The 22389-nt window shown below is 37.7% G+C and overlaps 1 protein-coding gene across 9 annotated transcripts in view; it reads right to left on the reverse strand.

Moving 5' to 3' along the window:
• INPP4B (inositol polyphosphate-4-phosphatase type II B) overlaps positions 1-22389 on the reverse strand; it is a 750879-nt gene that overhangs the window by 328333 nt on the left and 400157 nt on the right. The window lies entirely within an intron of this gene.

Raw genomic sequence — 22389 nt, forward strand, 5'->3', positions numbered from 1 at the left:
AAAAACAAACAGAGCTTCAATATCTCAGGAGAGGGCTAGGCACTGAGCAAACTGGAAACCTATGCTGTACCAAAAGAGGGACCCTCCATTCAAATTCATTGCCTGAAGAAATAAAAGCCCACGTGGCTGGATTTGAGGATTTGTCCAAAGCTTGAAATCCCAGTCCCTGTATAAGTTAAATTGATATATCTGTGACAAAATTTGGCCTAAGGACCAGAAGATGCCAACCTCCGATCTAGATGCTTAAAGCTACTACTTGGATTCTTAGGGAGAAGTGCAAACCATCTGTTGCTCCTATAATTCCTCTAATATCTGAGAATCCAGAAGCTAAGGGGCGGGGGTTTCTGGGTTCTTGTTGAATTAATATTCTGCCCACCCCAAAATACCATTTTTATAAAAGATCTGCTTTTGTTTCATTCAGCCATCACTTCTAAAGCACGTCAAGTCTTTTGAGTCCATACAGCCGTTCCATCCTTCTAGCCAACATTGGCTGGAAGCCTAAAAATGTCTCCAGACTCTTCTACCAGAGAGCTCAGCCCCAGCAAAAATCAATTTGAACACGACTGTCGGTTCAGGTGCCTTTGCATTCAGCAGCACTGGCCAAATCCTAGTCGTTCTAAGACCTGCCCTGGCTACGGAGTGTGCAAATGAGCAGAGGTGCCTGTCACAGGCTTTCACAAGGGCAGTGGCCTGAGCCACTGGGGTAGTGTGAGTTCAAGGCTGACTCCAAGCAACTGTCTCTTTCCCCTTAAGAACTCTTTCTTCTGAGAAGTCAGGTCATTTTTCTTGCCCCACTCCATCTCATCTCTCTTCTTGCCATTCAGCGTTAGTAGCATCGAACAAAGTTTATCCTCAGTCCTCTAGAAAAAGCAATGGCCACAAGCGGGGGTGGGTGGGGGGAGACTTTCACATGAATTCCCATATCTCTACAATTCTGTTCTTAAATTAGTCAGAGGAAAGTTAGGCTTAAAGGAGAAACCACACAGGAGAGCAAATAGAGAAAAAAGAAATGTTTGCTTGTTTGTTTTTCAACTCGGGATAAAATTGTATTTGAAACTAGGATCTAGCCTAAGGAATTCTGTGACTTTGGATACATTACTCTTATCTCTTTCAGTCTCTATTGTCTTATCTGTAAAGTGGAAGTCAAAGGACAGATTTCATAGATTTGCTATAAAGATTATATGAAGTAATATATGTTGAGTGCTAGGCACATAATAGGTCCTTTTATTATATATTAAGATTGATATGAATATAATTATACATTGGCACAAAAATGGATTTTATCTATTCAATATTCTTATAGTAATTAAATGCTCAAGATATCCCAGGTTGGTCCTGATTTTATGTAACCTTATTCTTTTTTAATAAAAGTATTTTATTAAATATATACCTGTGACTTCTTGGTACCTTCTTGTTTTCAATACAAGAAAATTTTAAACCCCTTACTGGATTATTTGTTAATTTCAGAAATCATAGTTATCATTAATATATTGCTTTCTGTGAAACCAGATGTGCACGTTTATACTTGTTAATTTCACCTCTGACTAGGCACTTCCAAATGAGAAGCCAAAAACAGCAGAAAGCTTTATTTATTTTCTGTCTGTCCTCAGATGTACTACATGTAAATGGTAAACTCACCCTCTATGCAGGGATTTATCTGGGAGGTTAGTGTTCCTTTACTTAGAGAGGGACTTCCCTGGCGGTCCAGTGGTTGAGACTCTGCGCTTCCACTGCAGGGGGCAACGGTTCCATCCCTGGTCGGGGAACTAAGATCCCGCATGCCGCGTGGCCAAAAAAAAAAAATACTTAGAGAAAGTTGGTCCACAAAGAGTCATTCTCTGAACAACTGAGATGTCCCAAGGGGTAATGGGAAGACTTGCTCCTCTGTTCTGTACGTTCCTTCCTCAAAAAAAAGAAGGCTGTGAATGCTTATAAAGCTTCTTTTTCTTGCAATTAAAAAAAAAATATGTTACAACTCAAACCCAATATAGCCTGATGGAAACAAACCTCCCCTGATGAAAGTTCATTTCTTTCCCCTTTCTTCCCCCACCCCAGACTCTTCATAGGGAAAACAGAAGAGGTAAATCCATGCCCCTCAAGGGCAAAAAGGGCCAGGGTACAGAGAATAGGGGGCATCTTGAACAGGAAAGTGGCCTTACAGAGATTTAGGGAAATAACCATCTAGCTCCAGGCTCCCCCAATAGCACTATTCTTATTTTACCATCCCTAAGAGAATCAACCATTTCCCTAAGGCTGTGGGTAAGCCTCTTGCTGCCTAGAATGCAGTTTTTTATTTACTTTTCAAATTCTTGATGTTTGGTTAGGTTTCTCAAAAATGTGACATATATATCCTTGCTCCTTGTACTCCAGAAAAGTAGATGCCACTTATCAACTGATATGCCAATTTGGGCTATATTCCCAGTCCAATAAATTACTGGATTCCTTTGCATGGTTTCACAGCTACCATTCTAGATCAGTGATTACATCTAGATTCAATGAATTGACATCATACATTAAGAGATATATAAATACAAATGTAAAGATATATGTCACATTTAAAAAGCCTAATAGCCCCGCTAATTGCCAGTACAATACGTTTTCCTACGTTGAGTTTCTTCTGCCTTTCTGTTCTTTATTCTTCCTTCCTCTCAGGAATTTTAAGACAGCAATTTTCTGAAGCCTAGGATGTGAACCTCTACAATTCAGATCTACTGAGTGGATTCAGAAGACAACACTGCCTCGTTCCCAGGGCACCACGTTCCATCATAATTCCATTTTCTGCAGTAAAATGGCAGAATGTACAGTGTCCTGAACTCATACTAATGTCCACACAAGGAGCATTTCATAAGTAATCAGGAACACGCTATTCACTTCTGAATATGTTCTTAAGGCTACTTCTTAGAAAAATGTGGCTCTATATCGTGTTGCGCTGATTGATGCCCATTAATAATATTCTTCCGTGTTCATTCTGTATTCTCTGTAGAATCTTTGAGTCTCTGATTCATTGAGCTTAGCATCACATCTTGCCCTCCCTGTTCATTTTAGCTTACTTTCAACTGATAGAGCCAATTTTCTGTAATTTTCTCATTTGGTATTACTTTTCTCATTTGCGTTCTCTTCTGCTTTCTCAAATGTCTTTGCTATGTGTTCCCTACTATTTCAAATGTCCTCACTAACATGTTTCTCTCATCACTCGGAAGGATGAGGTTATCAAAACCATCACTTGTATATTTATAAGACTTGGGACTCCTGGGGTCAGGAATACATCTCTCTTAACAAACTACAGCTTCTGCTTCCAGTTAAGTAACCATTTTTTCAGTCTTCATAGAAGTAAAACAAAAATGTGCTATTTTCCCCTTAACTGTTGTGTGGGAAATTTTAATTTACACATACTTCCCTAAAGAGTATGTGAACCATGCATAGCTGCCAACATAAGCAATATTTGTTGGGAAAATTAAAGAATTGTAGATAGAAGAGCTGGTGTGAAAAACGTGATTAGAAAATTTGGACTTATTTTTCTTTCTTTTCTTTTTTCCTTTCATTTTTTGTTTGTTTTGTTTTCTTTTCTTTTGTCTTTTAAGACACTGAGTTCAAAATATTAATGTTCTAAATACAAAATTGGAATCTTACTTTTCAAGGAGGATAAAGTATACCCACATAACTTGAACAAACAGTATTAATTTTAGGTTTCTAGAAAACTTTCTAACTAGAGGGCAAAAAGCAACTCAGTGTTTAAGGTTGAAAGATAAATCAATCCAGGGAATCAATACACACACACACAGACACACACACACAGACACACACACACACACACACACACACACACACACACACACGAGACTAAATAAATAAATAAATGAATAAATAAAGCCATCCTAATGAAAGAATTCCTTAGATATACTGAAAGAATACTAGGGTTTTTGCCCCTTTACTACAACAATAAAATGCTAATATAGGGAATTCCCTGGCAGTCCAGTGGTTAGGACTCTGCAGTTCCAGTGCACAGGGCATGGGTTCGAACCCTGGTCGGGGAATTAAGATCCCGCAAGCTATGCGGTGCAACCAAAAAGAAAAAAAGAAAAAAAATGCTAATATAATACAAATTTTAAGGTTGTTCTCAATTAAGATAATAAAGGAAGCATGCAGAGAAGATGGGGGTGAGGGGTAGGAAGCACAATTTATTGCATACTTATTACGCATCAGGTGGCATTAGGCTTAAACTTTGCTTGTGTTAGCTCAAATTCAGAACAATAATGTGCCTAGTGCCCCCTCATCATTCCATTAGTTCCATATCCATAGTTTTGACTAATCAGTCAGTCAGATTTGTAGATCATGAAGACTATTTATTTATTACCAATAGCTCAGTAGCCCAGTTAATTGTTTTGTCAATAACATCATTCTGTTCCGTCTGGTCCGCTGCATGTTCATTGGTGAGTTAGCTTTGTAAGGAGAATTTTAAGACTCTCAACACTCTGAAAATAGAATCCAAATAAAACTTGAGGAAAGGATGAGACTAATGCCATAGGGAGAAAGCAGATGACAGAGTTATTGAGGAATATACGTAATAATTTGCATGAGGGAATTGAAGAGATCGTGTTATAGAAATATTGCTTCAGAATTCTTGTTACACTGAGATTTGAGCACCACTGCTACATTTTGTTACAACTGACTCACTTATAAATTAAACTAATTTCCTTGATGTAAAAAGCCAGATTCCGATTGTTGAGAAATAGGTCCGGAAATAAAATGTGTTACTTTTTTCCCCCATAACAAAACAGCAGAAAAATATGCCACCATATTTTATGTGTATCTGTGTGTGTTTAAAAAAAAAAAAAAAATGTTGGCTTTAACAACAAATAGCCGAGAAGATGAAATTCACTTCTACAGTTGGGAACCTTATACTAAAATAAACTAACCACTCAGTACTGGTTCTCTATTTACGTATCATTGAACAATCTGTAGAGAGAGAAAAGAGTAGCCTCTGCCTGGAACAATGGTGCTCTCGGGAAATGCTCTTTGATCGTGCTCTGAAGCAGCGAAGATGCCAGCTGTACAGAAGACAGCGTATTTGCATATGAAAAGAGCAAATTTGGTTCAAATTACTGTTGTCTGTATCAGAAGACTCCCATTCTCCAGCCCGTCCCCTGCTCCCCCAGCTTCTCTCATTTCAATCCTCAGAAAATTCTATTTTGTCCTGTTTTCATGAATATTACCTAAATGGTTGACACTCCATTCTCAAGCAATTGAATTAAAAACAAGTCTGTGCTCGTGTCTCTTCCGGTGTTGACCTCCCACGCTATATGATGTAAACCCCAAAGTGGCCTGGCATCATCGCCTAATAGTTTGTTCAGACTTGGCTCTCTGTGCGCATGCTCCAAATCCACGTTCCACTTCGGAAACGCGTGCTTGCAGCTTTCTGCTGCTCTTTTCAGCAGGAACATATGTGCTGCTTAAGAAAGGATGAAAATGTTATTCCAAGAATGGAAGCTGTTCTCAACCCTTCATTCTTCCTCTATTCCTTATGAAAGCAGTAACCTAACTTCTCACACAATTTCAATTACCACTTGAATAAAGGGTCTTCCAAGATCTGTCTCCTGTGTTGCCTTCCCAACTACCCCCTCTTGTTTTCAATATCCTTCAGTCACAGGCATTTCCTCTCAGGTATATTATTGATAACTAACACTAAATGTATCCAAAACTAAGCTAAGTAGTTATCTGTGTATTTAAGCTCTGAAATACAAATAAAATAAATTAAAAAAAAAAGAATGGAAGCTGGTCCCTCTGAATACTATAAGAAATGTTGTGAGTCAGTGAATGGAAATCTGTAGTGTTAGAACTAGGCTTGCAGAAGAGGAAGAAACACAGGCAACAACCCTAAATCTTATACCCGACCAGGGACCAAGATGACAATATTTTTCCAGAACTGCCAGTTTGACACAGGAGCCAATAGGATTCCCATTCAGGACAAGCATAGAGCCCAACGGTGGATCCAGCCGGGCACGTGGTTAGTGGGGAGGGGATGCTTCCTTGATTTACCTCTGAACCACAAGATGAGGCTAGCGTGGCTGGTGGAGACAGTTAGTTACAGGAGTGCTGGCAGGAAAGTCAGAGCCTGAGTCGCCAAGTGTGGATGGCTAAGAGAACTGTGCTCAAAGTTGACGAACTCTAACTGAGGACACAAAATGATGTCCAGAAGGTATTTGGGAGCCTGAGGCAGAAAAAAGGAAATTGGGACCTTAGAACGTTACCTTCAGGGGTTGACAGTCCCCTGAGGGAATCTGAGGTCCATTTGCTTGGGCAGGAAGTAGGAAGTGCTCTGGAAGGCAGTTGTTTAACCTGGATGATTTCACACACAAAACACTGACTCATGGTCTGGGTTTCACCAAATCCTGCATGAGGCAATTTTTAGACACGCTTTCCTGAACCAAAATGTTTCAGAAAAATTGTACTGTATATATTGCACCCAAGGACTAAGTTTTAGAAGGTGGTATTTAAATTAAGGTAATTTTTTAAATTTCAGTAATTTTTTTCCCATAAATGTATTGGACTTGGTAGCTATATGTGGAATCAATAGTCTTTTATGAAATTCCCACCCCTCTAGTGTCAAATATTTTACAAGTAGATTTAAAGTATTAAATCAAAGCCATACATGGATAGATTAGGAAACAAGCGGGGGAAGGGAAGCATGAGAGGAATAGGTGGCTCCGGAGGGATGACTAGCCTCTCGTTTCGTTGTCTCTATCTAGAGCATCCTTTGTGGAGGGGCAAGTGATCACTCCCTGTTTTTCCTGAGTCCCTTGAGTCAATCATACGTGTGATTTTTTTGTAGACCAAAGAAAATCTCAATATCCATGTTGACTATGGACCTTTAAGGATGTCAATTCCCCCATCATAAGACAGTTGACTCACAGGAAATAAAACAAGGTTGGTATAGATAAGCTAAAGCTAGAAATGACTAGTGAACCAGGAGACATGACACAAGAGGAGAAAGACAGTGAGTGTGTGGGTGAGAAATCAAATGTGGACTAGCTTGAGGGCAGAAAGGGTCTAATTATTCAGAGCAAAATCCACAAGTTCAACACCATGTGGAAATAGCGCAGCTTGAGAGTGGGAGAGCGTGATTCTAAGAGAAACCAAGTTTGAAGGAAACAAACAGCACACTTCTCAGAATATCGGGGATCTCCAAGGAGAGCCTCAAGCTCAGCACAGCACCTGTGAGCTGAATGTAGAATGCTTCAGAACCCTAGCTACACAGGAAGTTTCAGAACAAAGCAGCAGTTGTTGACACTACCCAAACTAAACTAGAGAAGAGCCACCTTCGCAGCAATTCCAAGACATGTGGGAGACTAGGTAAGATAAGAATATGAGACACCTTATGTTTGAAGGTCTCCTTGGCAGTTCTTTCTTGCTCTGTGTAGTAAACAGTCAAAGGCTCAGGGTCGTAGATTCCAGTCCTGACCAGGTAACTTCGGATTTGTTATGGAATCTCGATATCCTCCTCAGGAAATGAGGATGAAAATTACAGTGATTCTCACTGCGTGCTTGTGAATATATGTGGGGAAAAAAGATGTGTGAATTTCCTAATGGTGTATTAATAATGTACTTCTCCCTTTCATGTATATTAGCTCAAACACTCTGTGAAATAAGAATTATTATCTACAACTTACACACAAGGAATCAGATTTTCAGAGAGGGTAAGGGATTAACCCAGAACAGTCATTTTAAAATATCATTAAGCAATCATTTATACACCTAGCACCATTCTTAGTGCTTGAAGTACACTACCTTATTTAAGCTGCAAAACAACCCAGTCAACATGTAATTGTTCAGAATCACACAGGTAGCCAGTAGCAGGATAAGGATTCAAATGCTCTCATAATGGCAGCCCAGCCCATGCTCTCAAACACTGCCCTTGTACTGCCTTCTCTCAGGGTTACACGTGGTAGGCTGAAATCCAGGCTCAGATCTCTGGACCTCAGTCCATTTCTCTGATTTTAGTTCTGTTATGCTTCTTGCTATTTGTGTATATATGTTCTTAACAGCACCTCTATAGGAAGATAGCTTGCTTCCTGATGCTATCATAGTACGGGACTCTTGAAGTTACTTGGTGAAGAATTTGGGGCATAAAGTTCTACACAGATAAGCAATTGTCAGCGATCTAGTCTAGTTACAGAACCCACTTGTTCAGCTTGGCCCATGACTGATTCTTCCTGTCAGTTCTCTCTAGATGAACCCCAAGGGCAGTCAGGCTCTGCCCTTCCTGATATAATTTGCTAACAACAAAGCATCAACAGTTAAATAATCGTCTTCACTGAGAATACTAAAATGAATTGCTTTTTACAAACAATTGTGTCAGCGACAATTACAAAACATTTCAAGGGCATTTGTAAACCTATAAATTTATTTTATGAAGAAATGTGAGTCAAAAAGCAATGGCATTCATGCCTGCGTTCAGTTCGTGGATATTTCCTGAATGTCTAAATGTGCCCAGCATGATTCTAGGTGACAGTTTCATAGCAGTGACTAGGAAAGCAAGTTCTCTATTTTATGGAGCTTACAGTCTAGCAAGACATAAAGTTAAAAAAAATAATAATTTAGTGAGCGTTTTAAACAGGGTGATTAAATTGAGAGTGTTGGGAGGAGCAAGAATCAGGAAAAGCTTCTCTGATGAGGTGACATCTGAGTTGTGATCTAAAACTTACCAAGGGGCCAGCTGAGGGGCGGGGAGCGGGGGAGAACAAATGCCAAGACCCAAATGTTTGGCTTGTTTGAGAAGCAAAAAGAAGACAAATGAGGTTGAGACTAAGGCTGCAGAGTGAGCTGAAAGACCAGCATAGGTAAGGTGAGAAGGGCCTGCCGCCCAAGCTCCCTGTAGAGTGTGGTAAGATATTTCAATTTTACTTAACCGGCTCAGGTGAGAGCTGACAGCGGCTGAGAATTGAACGATATCGGTGGCAACGGACAGAGGTGATCAAGTTCAGAACACGCTTTGCACATAGGAAGTATAGGACTTGAAGGTGGATTTGACATGAGGTTAGGGAAAAAGAAGTATCAAGAAAGAGTTAAGAGGTTGAGGATTTGCATAACAGAATGGATGGTGATGTATTTTAAGGAGATGGATATCATTGGGGAAATAAAATGTTTGGAAGGGACAGGAAATGGGAATCAAGAAATCAGGTTTTAGCTACCTTGAGTTTAAAACCCCTCCTAGGAAGTCAAGTGTCTTGAGCAAATGACACTGTGGAGTTCAGAGGAGAGCAAGGATCAACATTCCAGCTGAAGGGAGCGCTCCAAGGACCTGATCCTAAGATCTGATGGTTCACCTCTCAGACACAGGATTAAAGATACAATGAGAAATATAAAAATGAGGGAGAATTCCACTTAAAAGCCTTGGTCTTAAAGGTGTGTCCCCTTCTCATGCATCTTCCTTGATTTACTTTTAAGTCCGGGATATTTCTTCCCCTTTAACAACAAAATAACCTTTGGGGTCTGAAATAGCCAAAAGTGCATTTTTCTTCTTTCATTCTCGGATGTCGCACAATCCACAGTGTCGAAGAGAATGGGCTCTAGAGTGAGCCTGTGAGATTCAAATCTCAACTCTTCAGCCTCTCCATAATTCAGTTTCCAAAATGTAGATAATAACGGTGCCTAATCAGAGTTATTGTGAGGATTAGATGAGATAAAATTGGTAAGGTACTTATTTAAGAGCCTGGAACATAATAAATATACAATAAATGGTTGGTATCCTTAAAAAAAAAAAAAAAAAAAAAAAGACCTCCTAGAGAAGCAAGTGGAGATATTTACTAGCCAGTTGAAAAAGGGAGGAGGGAGATTATCATACTAAGTGGTAAGTCAGACAGGAAAAGACAAGTATCATATGATATTGCTTATATGGGGAATCTAAAAAAATGATACAAACAAACTTATTTACAAAACAAAAACAGACTCACAGACATAGAAAACAAACCAAAGCAGAAAGGGGTGGGGAAGGATAAATTAGGAGTTTGGGATTAACAGATATGTACCACTCTATATAAAATAGATAACCAACAAGGATCTAATGTATAGCACAGAGAACTATACTCAATATCTTGTAATAACCTATAATGCAAAAGAATCTGAAAAAAGAATATATATATATTTTCCAGATTCTTTTCCATATATACATTATATATATATATAAACTGAATCCCTTTGCTGTACACCTGAACCTAACACAAAATTGTAAATCAATTACACTTCAAGAAAAAAAAAAAAACAAGAAAAGTGAAGGCAAGAGTTACAAATTTTGGAGACAAAGACCCGTAAATATTCTTTAAAGCCATAGACTTTGAAACTGCTTAGAGCAAGAGGGTGTTTAAGTTTCGTGAGTATTAGGATAAAACTGATATTCTGAATTTGAGCAAGTTTTGACCTGGGAATACCTCTTGTGTTCAGACTGACTTCTGCCACCTTACCCCTGTAGATGACAGCCAAGAGCCATGTCCTTGTCATGGTCAAGTAGAGGGAATGGAGGAGTAAGGGGCAGAGAACTTGAAAAGTTTTGGGCTTTGCTATACCAGAAACATGAGCGCGGGCAAGTCACTCAACCCATCTGACAGTCAGTTTCTGCTGTTGTAAAATGGGGAGAGCACCACCATTGGCAACTGTGAAAGGTCAAAGCTCAAGTAAGAAGCATTTGGGAAAAGACTGCTCTGTACAGTGGACGTGGGAAGGGACTTTTCTTTAATCCCACGTTCCACTCTACTAGGTTTCTTCCCCCTGGCTTGGCTCCCAGGTAGCCTTAGATACATTTGCATGCCATCTGCTTGACAAGAAGCCCCACTGACAAATCTCAGCCGCACAGACAACAGCATCAGGGGACCTCGCTCCCTCATAACCTCGGTGGCTTCCTAATGAACAAAGCTGCTAGGCAGTCCTGATTCCTCAATTACCCACAAGCAGCAACAGTTGCTGAAAAGGTAGACCTGTTCCAGTGACCAGCACTCTCAGTGATTAGACAATGGAGGAAAGAAAGTAATTAGGTAAATCACACACAAAGAGAAATAAACTGGATGGGGCATGTTGATTGTGGATGAAAGACAGATAAACAAGGTAGATGTGAACATTGAAGAAAAAAACCCTCTAATTTAACAAGTAATTAGCTAAACTCATGTGGAATAATCAGTTTAGGCCTCCCTTAACTATATGTTCCTGTGGTATGTTATTCAGAAAGAAATGGGAACAGAAGAATAGATATAATTTATTGCAACAAAATTCAGTTAAATGGTACACTCCTAGCAAACAGGAAGTGAGGCAAAAAGAGACGTTTGTTCTCTTATATACTTTTCACTTATTAACTGATGTCATGTATCTCAACCTCCTGAAGAATGCCAAGCTAGAATTTAGACCAGTAGCAATAAGAACAGCTACGTTCCAGAGGGAGCACACATTAAATCTTGAGTCGCCAGAAAACACTACCCACACGACAGACCTGTTAAGAAGCTCTAATTAGTTCACTTTCTCTTCCTTCAATTAAATCTCTATCTCAGCAGTACAAAAACTGTGATGCACGTCTTAGATAACCTTTTATTGTCTACCCCCCTCCAATCCCGTACTTTTAATAATCAGCCACAAGGAACATGGCCTTTGGAGTTAAAAATCTATATTTCTCCACTCCCAGCTTTATGCCCTTGGGCAAGTGACTACACCTGTGAAACAGGAAGAGTGAGAAGCACCTAGCTGGTCTGTTCCAAGATCAGAGATAAAATGTGAAAAGACACATTGGGAAGATTCTTGTGTCTGCAAACTCTGCATAGGTAGGCAATTGTCAGGGGCACAGCACAGCTACAGATTTTGCTGTGTCCCACTCAGCATGGTCTGAGCCTTCTCTGAGTTTCATCTAGTTTAGCCCCAAAGCCAGTAGGACTCAATACCTGGCACTTAGGAGTTCAATAAGTGATAGCAATTATCATGCACAAAAATTCAGTGCCAAGACCCCTTTCCAAAAAAGTGCTCACGGAGTATGACAAAGTGATTTACCCAAGGTTAAATCCAAAATAGCAAAGGCTAACCAATCGTTAGGTATATGTCAGATACCAGTTTAAAGGCTTTCTGTATATTAATTCGTTTAATCCTAACAAGAACCATATAAGGTAGATACTGATCCCCTTCCTGTTTTACAGAGAAGAAAATAGGGAGTCAGAGACATTGTGTCATTTTTCCGAGGCTGCCTGTGGAGGTAGTAACAAATACATTGTTAAAATTCTAGAGTAGTCTTCACACTCCCATCTCTTAGCTATATTGCCTCCTCACTCAGATTGTAGACTGAAATTTGAGCCTGAAATGCAAAACTACTGTCTATTATTTTGGTTGTGGTGATAAACTGTTGTTCTGAAAAACATCTCTTCAAAAGTAGTGCTAGTTACCCGATGTTGTCAAAATTGAGATAGCTCCGAGAAAGATGCGTCTGGCAGATTCTTGTGTCTGCAAGCTCTGCATAGGTAGGCAATTGTCAGGGACACAGCATGGCCACAGAGTCTGCCGTGTCTAGCTTAGCAAGGCCTGAGCCTTCCCTGAGCTTCATCTGTTGATAGCTTAGCGCCAAAGCCAGTAAGCCTCAATTCTTCCTGATCCCCAACTACAATTTGCAAGCACTAGAATAATGTTGAAAGACTTGTGTTTATTTAGAATTTTAAAACAAGTTTCTCATGTATGTGCAACAATTGTAAAATACTGCAAGAAGATTTCTAGAGCCTTAATTTATTTTTAGAGTGGGATTATTAGTAATAAAGAGGAAAATGTAAATGAGCATTAAACTCATCACCTTAGGAAATGAGCTGTAGGATTTTCTTTCATGTAGTTTGCTACTCCCTTTGCCTGAATTGTCTCTTGTGTTCCTTCTAAACCAGCTGAAATCCTGTTAATCCTTCCAAACCTGGTCCAAATGCCACTTCCTCTGAGATGTTTTTTCTGATGCCACAGTTATATTTAATCACTGCTTGCTCAGTACTTCCATAGTTCTTGGCTTATGTCTTTATTTTGCCCTTATCACAATCTACCTGGCCTGATAGTTTGTCTCTACCATGTCCTGGAAATTCTTGAAAAACAGGAATCAAGAAAGAGGGAGGACAGCCTGATGGTTAAAAGCAGGAGTTCAGATCAGACAAAACTCAGCTTGGATTCTGACTCTGTCACTCAACTTCCATAAGATCTTTGGAAAGTTGATCAATGGGAATCTTAGATTTTTCCTCTTTTCATTGAAGATAATATGGGCGAGTTTGTTCTGTACTCAGATTCCTGGGTTCAAATCTTAGGTTCATAACTTTACTTGTTTATGTCTAAGTACCCTTTCCTATAAGACAAAGATGATAATAGAGAATTTATCTCATAATGAAAGTCTGAGAATTAAAGTAATTAGTTTATGTAAATTATTTAGAACAACGTCTGGTGAACAAACAAGCACTTAGTAAATGTTAGCTATTTTAATATTATCCTGTAGAACTGTGGTAAGGAAAACATGGCATCCTGTTTGTAAAGAGATAAGCACATAGTAGATGCTCAAAAAATGGTAGCTATTACTGTGATTTCCCAGTACTTTACACTGTAAGAATAAAGAAAATGGCAATCAACGTATAATGAGCAAAAAAATAGAGCAAGCACATTCTTAGCAGTTGCTTCTCTTGTTGCTTGAAAATCATCTTGCAGCTTATATGAAGAAGTATTTCATATAGTATTTTTATCAATAGATTAAATACAAAAATATACCTCTGTGCTCAGTATTCCCTTTAGTTTGCCTATAATACCACATAGAGGGTAAAAATACTAAAGAAGATATAATAAAATCTTCCATTCTCCCATTGGAGCTTTAAAAAAGTCAAAGCTTTATGATCACTTATGAACACAGATCAGCAGGACAGTAGAAGTGTGAACACAGGAGAAAATTGGCAAGTTGAGCCTCCTCAGATTTTTTTTTTTCTTTTCCAGAAACATATAAAACAATGGCTGATTTATAGCAGTTCATAAAGTATGAATGGATGTGACATGCAGGTTAATGAAGGCCTTAGCAAGCTATAAAAGCAGTGTCTATACAGAGATGAGACAGGTTTTGTGCAGCTTATCAGTTTGGGCGTATTTTATACACATTTTCAAATTCTGAACACAGAAAACTGATCACATGATTTACATGACTTTCTTTTTCCCCTAGCTGGGTTATTAGAAATATTGTGGCTGTATATATAAAATCTAAAATCAGTACACAAAATCACCTATATGCTCCATCAGAACAAAGAACAAAGCATTTAGAATCAGGATTCTTCTTGTTCTTATTGAAAGTCACTCTGATATTTGAAGTAACCTACCCAAGGACATCTTGCCATTACACCATAACGTAATGTTGTGATAGAACTGAATTTTAATCACTGAATTCTAGCCTGGTACACATCATCTACCTGGTACAGGTATATAGTGGGTTGCATGCCCACAGACTTTTTAAAGTCTCTATTTCCATAGAGAAAACAGAGTTTCTACAAGGGTGTACTTCAATTTGTTTATTTAGTCACATTATGTATGGTAGAACTGACATGGCTTACAGAGTGAATGTGAAGTAATTTCCTATAAAGCACTTGGAATCACTGATTTTTCAGTATATATCACGATTCCAAAGGACCAGGAAGTAGATGAATCAAGAATCCTATTTAAGAGTACAGTTTTTATTTTCAAGACAAGATGGCTGGCTTGTTATACGTAACTTGGTGTAATAAATATAAGTATTTATTGCACGCCTTTTTGTGTCTGTGTTTTCTGAATTTGGAGTATTTATCTTGTTCCAAGCACCAAGCGTCTGCTTCTGCTGCTCTCCTGGTCTAAAATGTGATTCCTCCTTTCCTCTACCTCTTCTAATGCTGCTTTCTTTCCTCCTTCAGAAACTCGCTTTAGTTAGTCTTCCTTGGAAAGCCTTTCCTGACCACTCCTTCTCATACTAGTTTGATCCTTTACACCATCTCTCATATTCTTAGAGCCCCTGAAAAATAGCTTAGCGTTTAAGGATCTTTTTAATCACTTCAGGAGTCTTAGTTTGATCTCTCTACTTATACTATGAGTTAACTGAAACAAAGAGCAAAATTTGACTCCTTCAAATATGCCCCCTTTCTTGTTCAGCTTTTTTAGGTATTTATTTAAACAAACAAACACTTGATCGTGACATTTATATGGGCACGTTGCAGAGATTTTAAAAGATATAACAAAATATCTTTATGCTTTCCTTTGGAAAGCATAACAAAGGAAATAAAAACTGTACCAAGTTGTGAGAACCATGATTAAAGACACTCATGCTTAGTTTTCCAATCTTGTTATTTTGTACACAAACACCGTTAACACAGTTAAATAAGGGTTATGTTGTACAAGCAGTTTGTTATCCTGCTTTGACAAGTCTTATATTCCCCTGTTTGATGAAATATCCTTTTGAAAGACGATTTTTTAATGACTGAATAGTTTTCTATCTTAAGAATCTATGTTTCACTATAAAAATTAAACAACACGTGCTGATTGACTCTGAGTTGGGGATGAAATACAGTGGCTTAAACTTCCCCTTTATCTATCCTGACTTTGGAGCATTAGGAAAAAAAGTCAAGAAATGAGATGGGAAAACAGAAATCAGGAGAGATAACTATCTGAAAATGTATGAAAATAACTATCTGAAAATGTATGACAATAACTATCTGAAAATGTATGACCACTTTACAGAGATAACTGCGATATATTTCTGCATTGCCTATTATCGATTGTTATCTGATATAATTTTCACTATAGTACTAAGAAAATTATAGCAGTTAATATAGATTTACTGATTTTAGAGAAAATTGAAAGAAAAAGTAAGGATCTGTTAAATAATTTGAACCTCAGATTAGTCTTATTTTACGTACTAATAAAACCTATAGGGGAGGAATTGATCCATTTTCAATTCCAGGGGAAAAAGTCTCAGGAAAAATTCATTCCATAAATTTACATACTGATTCTTAAAAGATAAATCAGCTTCACACAAGGCAAAGGATCTAACAGTCAGTTGGCTTTGAATCCCATCTCTCTCTATCCTTTACTCACTAGAGTCTTGGCATCACCCAAGCACCAGGGCTGATCCTGTTGTCCAGGGGTGAGGTACACGGTGAGGGTGAGGGAGACTAGAAGAGGCCATGGGAGTAGGGCTCTCACTGGCTCAGCCCATCTTCTGTCCTACTACTGTCCTAATCTGACCTTGGCATTCCAGTAGCCCAGCAAATGGTCCTTCACTATTTGCCATTTCCTCTTTTACTAAGAGCCCAGATCAGCTCATAGCTTGGTTTCATGCCTGATCAAACTAGCAACCTGATTGACTATCCTTGAACCCCAGTATTTCCATTCTTAAAACCCTATTACCTACTGCACAAGTATCTACTATAGCCTGCCCCCTCCTTCTGGGAAAGTCAACTGGGTTTTTTTTTTTAAACCTTTTTTTAAATTGAAGTATAGTAAATTTACAATGTTGTGTTAGTTTCAGATGTACAGCAAAGTGATTCAGTTCTATATATCTATAACTATATCCATTCTTTTTCTGATTCTTTTCCATTATGGGTTATTATAAGATATTGAAAATAGTTCCCCATGCTATACAGTAGGTCCTTATTGTTTATCTATTTTATTATATTAGTGTGTATATGTTAATCCCAAATTCTGAATTTATCTCCCCCGCTTTGGTAACCATAAGTTTTTCAATGTCTGTGAGTTTATTTCTGTTTTATAAATAAGTTCATTTGTATCATTTTTTAAGATTCCACATGTAAGTGATACATGATATTTGTCTTTGTCTGACTTACTTCACTTAATATGAACCTCTAGGTCCATCCAAGTTGCTGCAAATGGCATTATTTTATTCTTTTTTATGGCTGAGTATATTCCATTGTATACATATATACCACATCTTCTTTATCCATTCATCTGTCAATGGACATTTAGGTTGCTTCCATGTCTTGGCTATTGTAAGTAGTGCTGCAATGAATATTGGGGTACATGTGTCTTTTTGAATTAGAGTTTTCTCCAGATATATGCCCAGGAGTGGGATTGCAGGATCATATGGCAACTCTACTTTTAGTTTTTAAAGGAAACTCCATATTGTTCTCCATAGTGATTGCACCAATTTACATTCCCAGCAACAGTGTAGGATGGTTCCCTTTTCTCCACACCCTCGCCAGCATTTATTATTTGTAGACTTTTTGATGATGGCCATTCTGACTGGTGTGAGGTGATACCTCATGGTAGCTTTGATTTGCATTTGTCTAATAATTAGCAATATTGAGCATTTCTTCATGTGCCTGTTGGCCATCTGTATGTCTTCTTTGAAGAAATGTCTACTTAGGTCTTCTGCCCATTTTTTGATTGGGTTGTTTGTTTTTTGGTCTTTTTTTTTTGATATTAAGTTGAATGAGCTATTTGTATATTTTGGAAATAAATCCCTTGTCAGTCGCATCATTTGCAAATATTTTCTCCCATTCTGTACGTTGTCTTCTTGTTCACCTGGATCTTACATTTAGTATGGATACTTTCCAAATCAGCATCTGCAACATGCATAAGTCCCTTTGGACACAAAGAGGCCTTCCTTGACCCTCTATATTCAAAATAGGCCCTCTGAAATATAAACGTTTTTGGATATTTGATTATATTAAGGAATTTTTATCACTATTTTTAGGACTAATAAAGGTATTGTGGTCATGTTTTGAAAAAACAATGAACAAAAACAAAAACAAAAATAGTCCTTCTGTTCCCCAAGTCAACTACCTCTCCCCCAGGCACGTTCTAGATAGTCATCCTGTTTCTGTCTACATAGAACTTAACACTACCTGAAATTACTTTATTTATAAGTTTTCTATGCTCCTAATACACTTTAGATGAGTGAATTACTTGCACTTGTTAAGGATTTCACTCCAGCCTCCACATCCCCACATTCCTATCATAATTGACACTGAGGCTGTTGACACGTATAAAATGTGTGTTTTGATGTACCCTGTGTCTGGCTTCCAGTAGGTATCAGTCATCAACGTGTAAGTTATTTAAAGAATGTGACTTCACAGTGTCAAATAAAAAGCACAAGAACCACATGTACACACACATGCCATTCCTCCTGTGCATTAACATGCATTAGTGACTATTGCCTTGGATTTACGGTATGTGTGGTATCTATATAAAAATATGAAAACATATTCTTCTAAGTATTCTATTGACTTTGGAGATAGTAAATGGAGGCATGAAAATAAACATCATAAGCATAATCAGGGGGATAAACTTAAGAAATAGTTCATAGGAATTTCTTTTCTTTCATATCTTTGTCAAATGACTCACCTCTATGCATTTTCCACAGTGGTTTCAAGAAACAAATGTTACCAGATTGTAAGAAATGATCCCTCTTCTTAAATGCCAGCTTTGTTGAAATGAGAACAATTTTATTAGACTGTAAACAAAATCTGTGTTCTTTTGGGTTTTAATTATTTCTCTCTTTGTGAAAATAAAAAGGGTATCAATGTACTCAAGTGAAATAATGAAAGACACGTGGAAGCAGAGTTGTAGGTGTAAGGGTGAATTACAGAATTTAAATGCAGTCACCCACTAGAAATACAGTTGACAATGGGCATGAGATACTCATTTAATCAGTACGTGCATATATTGTACTATTTTTAGCTGATTAGCTTGCTCAATTGACTAAACATCTCCTAACTCATTTACTTAGATAAAGATGTAGCAGAGGAAATTCAGCAAGATATAATGATTTTATAGCGGCATATAGACAAGGCAGAGACAAATCCTTGCTGGAATATAACTCATTCAAAGCAATAGGACACCTACAAAATTAGTGTGGCTGTTTTCCCAATTTAAAAAGCAAGGCCATTGAAACTCTTAATTTGTTTGAATACTTTGGTACAGAAATGATAATCAAATATAAAAAAAAAATTAGTTGGATGGAGAAACAACAAGGTCCTACTGTATAGCACAGAGAACTATATTCAATATCCTGAGACAAACCATAATGGAAAAGAATATATAAAATATGTATATACATGTATGACTGAATCACTTTGCCATAGAGCAGAAATTAACACAACATAAATCAACTATACTTCAATTAAAAAAATTCCCCCCCCAAAAGAATTTAGTTGGAAAATTAGGTGGAAAAAAGTCTCTTACCTTGTTTGTTCCATTTTTTCCTAGATTTTTTTTTTTTTTGTATTAAGATGCTTTGCTTTCTTTCTGATTAAATAAACATGCACATTCTTAAACGATGACAAAAATATTTAAGAAACTATTATTCTCTCATTTTTAATTATGAAGTGAAGTCAGCTATATAATAGATGAAATCTTGAATAATCTGTGAGAGTAAAAAAAACTTAAAGGAAAAAAAGAGACAAAAATATACTGTAAAACCTACATGGGTTTAGCTGTAATCTCCTTGAAAGAGTAGTTTTTTCAAAAAATTCTTCAAGAGATGGTACAGTTAAGGATCTTAAAGTGCTAAGAAACATAACAAACAGTTTGGGAAATACATCTTCCAGAATCAAGAACACAATTCCCTGAAGATTCTAAATAACTTTCTTTTGTTTACTCATCAGGCATTTCCTGCCATATGATAAAATTACCTGTTGTTAAGAATTCTACTGTATTTTTTGAATAGATATGAAAAAAGAAAATTAAGGTTTGTTTTTTTAAATGGGAGGAATATTATTATGAATAAATTCTCAGAGCTGCTCATCTCTGAGATTATGATTCAAAGCCAGAAATGTAAGTGACGACAGCATTGTTCCCAAACTTGACTGCGCTTTCAAAAGAGTTAGTATAGTTAGGTCTTTGAACAAGATAAATAACTTTAATTGAAATAGAAGACAGGGGGAGGGGGAAGCTGGGACGAAGTGAGAGAGTGGCATGGACATATATACACTACCAAATGTAAAATAGATAGCTAGTGGGAAGTAGCTGCATGGCACAGGGAGATCAGCTCAGTGCTTTGTGACCACCTAGAGGGGTGGGATAGGGAAGGTGGGAGGGAGACGCAAGAGGGAGGGGATATGGGGATATATGTATACGTATAGCTGATTCACTTTGTTATAAAGCAGTAACACACCATTGTAAAGCAATTATACCCCAATAAAGATGTTAAAAAAAAAAGAAATAATATACATAAGTATAAAAAAAAAAAAAGAAAAAGTATATATATTAGTTGTTGGGTGAGAGTTATGGAGTCTTCAAGGATCCCCAAAGGGCAATTTAACTGGGAAAAAAAAAAAAAAAAGAAACAGAAGACAGGTATTTGGCCCAGGCATTCTGTCTCCATGTTTGACTAACAGCCTCCACTCCAGTTGCTTCTGCCTAGTTCAGATTTCCCCTGTTCTCAGGATGCAAGTAAGAAAGCTTTCTCTGTGTTTTGAAATACACCAAATTAGTCTAACAAATCTTCATTTTCAGAAGTCCTGTTAAAAAGGTAAAAAATGAATTTCTTCTCCTAAAAATAAAAGATGAGTAAATGAAGGCTCAAGTAGCAAGAGTCAAGTAGTCAGTGAGTCAAGAGGTGCCTAGGACTTCTTTGCTACTTGGCTCCTCTTCTGAAAAATGAATGCTTTCTATATCTGACAACATCTGAGAACTCTCTAGAAAAATAAATAAATAAAGTATAGCTTTATCAGTGGTTGTCAGGGATTACAAGAGAGGGGGGATGAATAGTTAGAAGTCAGAGAACTTTTAGGACAGTGAAGATAATAAGTGTGATATTATAATGATGAATACATGTCTATACATTGTCCAAATCCATAGAATGTATCACACCAAGAATGAATCCTAATGTAAACTATAGACTTAGGGTAATAATAATCTGTCACTGTAAGTTCATCAACTGTAACAACTGTACCACTCTGGCAGGGGATGTACTTTCTGTTCACATTTGATGTGAGCTTAAAACTGCTCTAAAAATAAAATCTATTAGAAAGAGAAAGAAAACAAAACCAAAAAATTATGATTATTTCTTTTCAATAAGTTATGCCTCATAATGTAATATTTTGAGCAAAGGATGTAAACTTGAAACCTATTTCATTATATAATGAAAAAGTATATTCCTAAAATAATTGGGACTTCAAACAACTAAAAACTACTGCAGATAGTGGATGTATATATTTCAATTTTCCCATAACTTTATAAAATACGTATATCAATATTTAAAGATTTGGATACTAAAATGTATCTGGTGTCTCTATATGAAATTGAATACATGCATTTACAATTCTATAAAACTTCATATAAATAAAATGTAAAGATATTGGGGACCTTTCAAAATATTTGAGAACAGTGAGAGAGGGGGGGAAAAAACCCTCTCTGAATAGTGCATAGGCACCATATTTTTACCCCCTTTAAATACCATTTTGCAGCTAATTCCCTAATAGCACTTTGTAGTCATACCTGATTCAAACACAAAGCAGCTCCCACTCACTAGCTAAGTAGTGGACCAGCCTCAGGGTACACATTTTTTTAAAAACCACTGATGTTTAAGCAAAAAAACTATTGTATTGAAGTATAGTTGGTTTACAATATTGTAGGGGTGCACATTTTTAATAATTTACCCTTGACAAAGTTAGAAATTTCTACATGCACCAGATCTTTAGAGTTGCTTAAGCAAGTTAAAGCTTTGAATTAAAATTAAACTCTCAAAGTCAAGGATCTGTCCACACATCAAGATGGAAGAGTAAGGGGATTGGGACTTCCCTGGTGGCACAGTGGTTAAGAATCTGCCTGCCAATGCAGGGAACACAGGCTCGAGCCCTGGTCCAGAAAGATCCCACACGCTGCGGAGCAACTAAGCCCGTGCGCCACAACTACTGAGCCTGCGTTCTACAGCCTGCGAGCCACAACTACTGGAGCCCACACACCGCAACTACTGAAGCCTGTGTGCCTAGATCCCGTGCTCTGCAACAAGAGAAGCCACTGCAATGAGAAGCCCACACACTGCAACGAAGAGTAGCCCCCGCTTGCCGCAACTAGAGAAAGCCCGTGCCCAGCAACAAAGACCCAATGCAGCCAAAAATTAATTAATTAATTAATTATTTTTTAAAAAGAGTAAGGGGATATTTTTGAGTGAGTGAGACCGAAAGGGGGCATGAACCTTGTAAATGGCATAAAGGAGGATAAAGGAAAACTCTACATGAGCCCAGTCTCCAGCCCAAGGAGTAGATAATTAGACACATGCATCTTGAGAAATGTTGATTAGCAACAAAATCGGGTCACTGTATTAGAATGAGTGCTGGGCACCAGATTTGCGGAGAGCAGACCTGATTGAGAGGCACAAACCCATCACCACTGAGCCCTCAATCCTTGGGTCATGAGCTGACCTGCTCCACAGCTTGGATT

This window comes from Balaenoptera physalus (assembly GCF_965194825.1).
Source record: "Balaenoptera physalus genome assembly, chromosome: 5".
Lineage (NCBI taxonomy): Eukaryota > Metazoa > Chordata > Mammalia > Artiodactyla > Balaenopteridae > Balaenoptera > Balaenoptera physalus.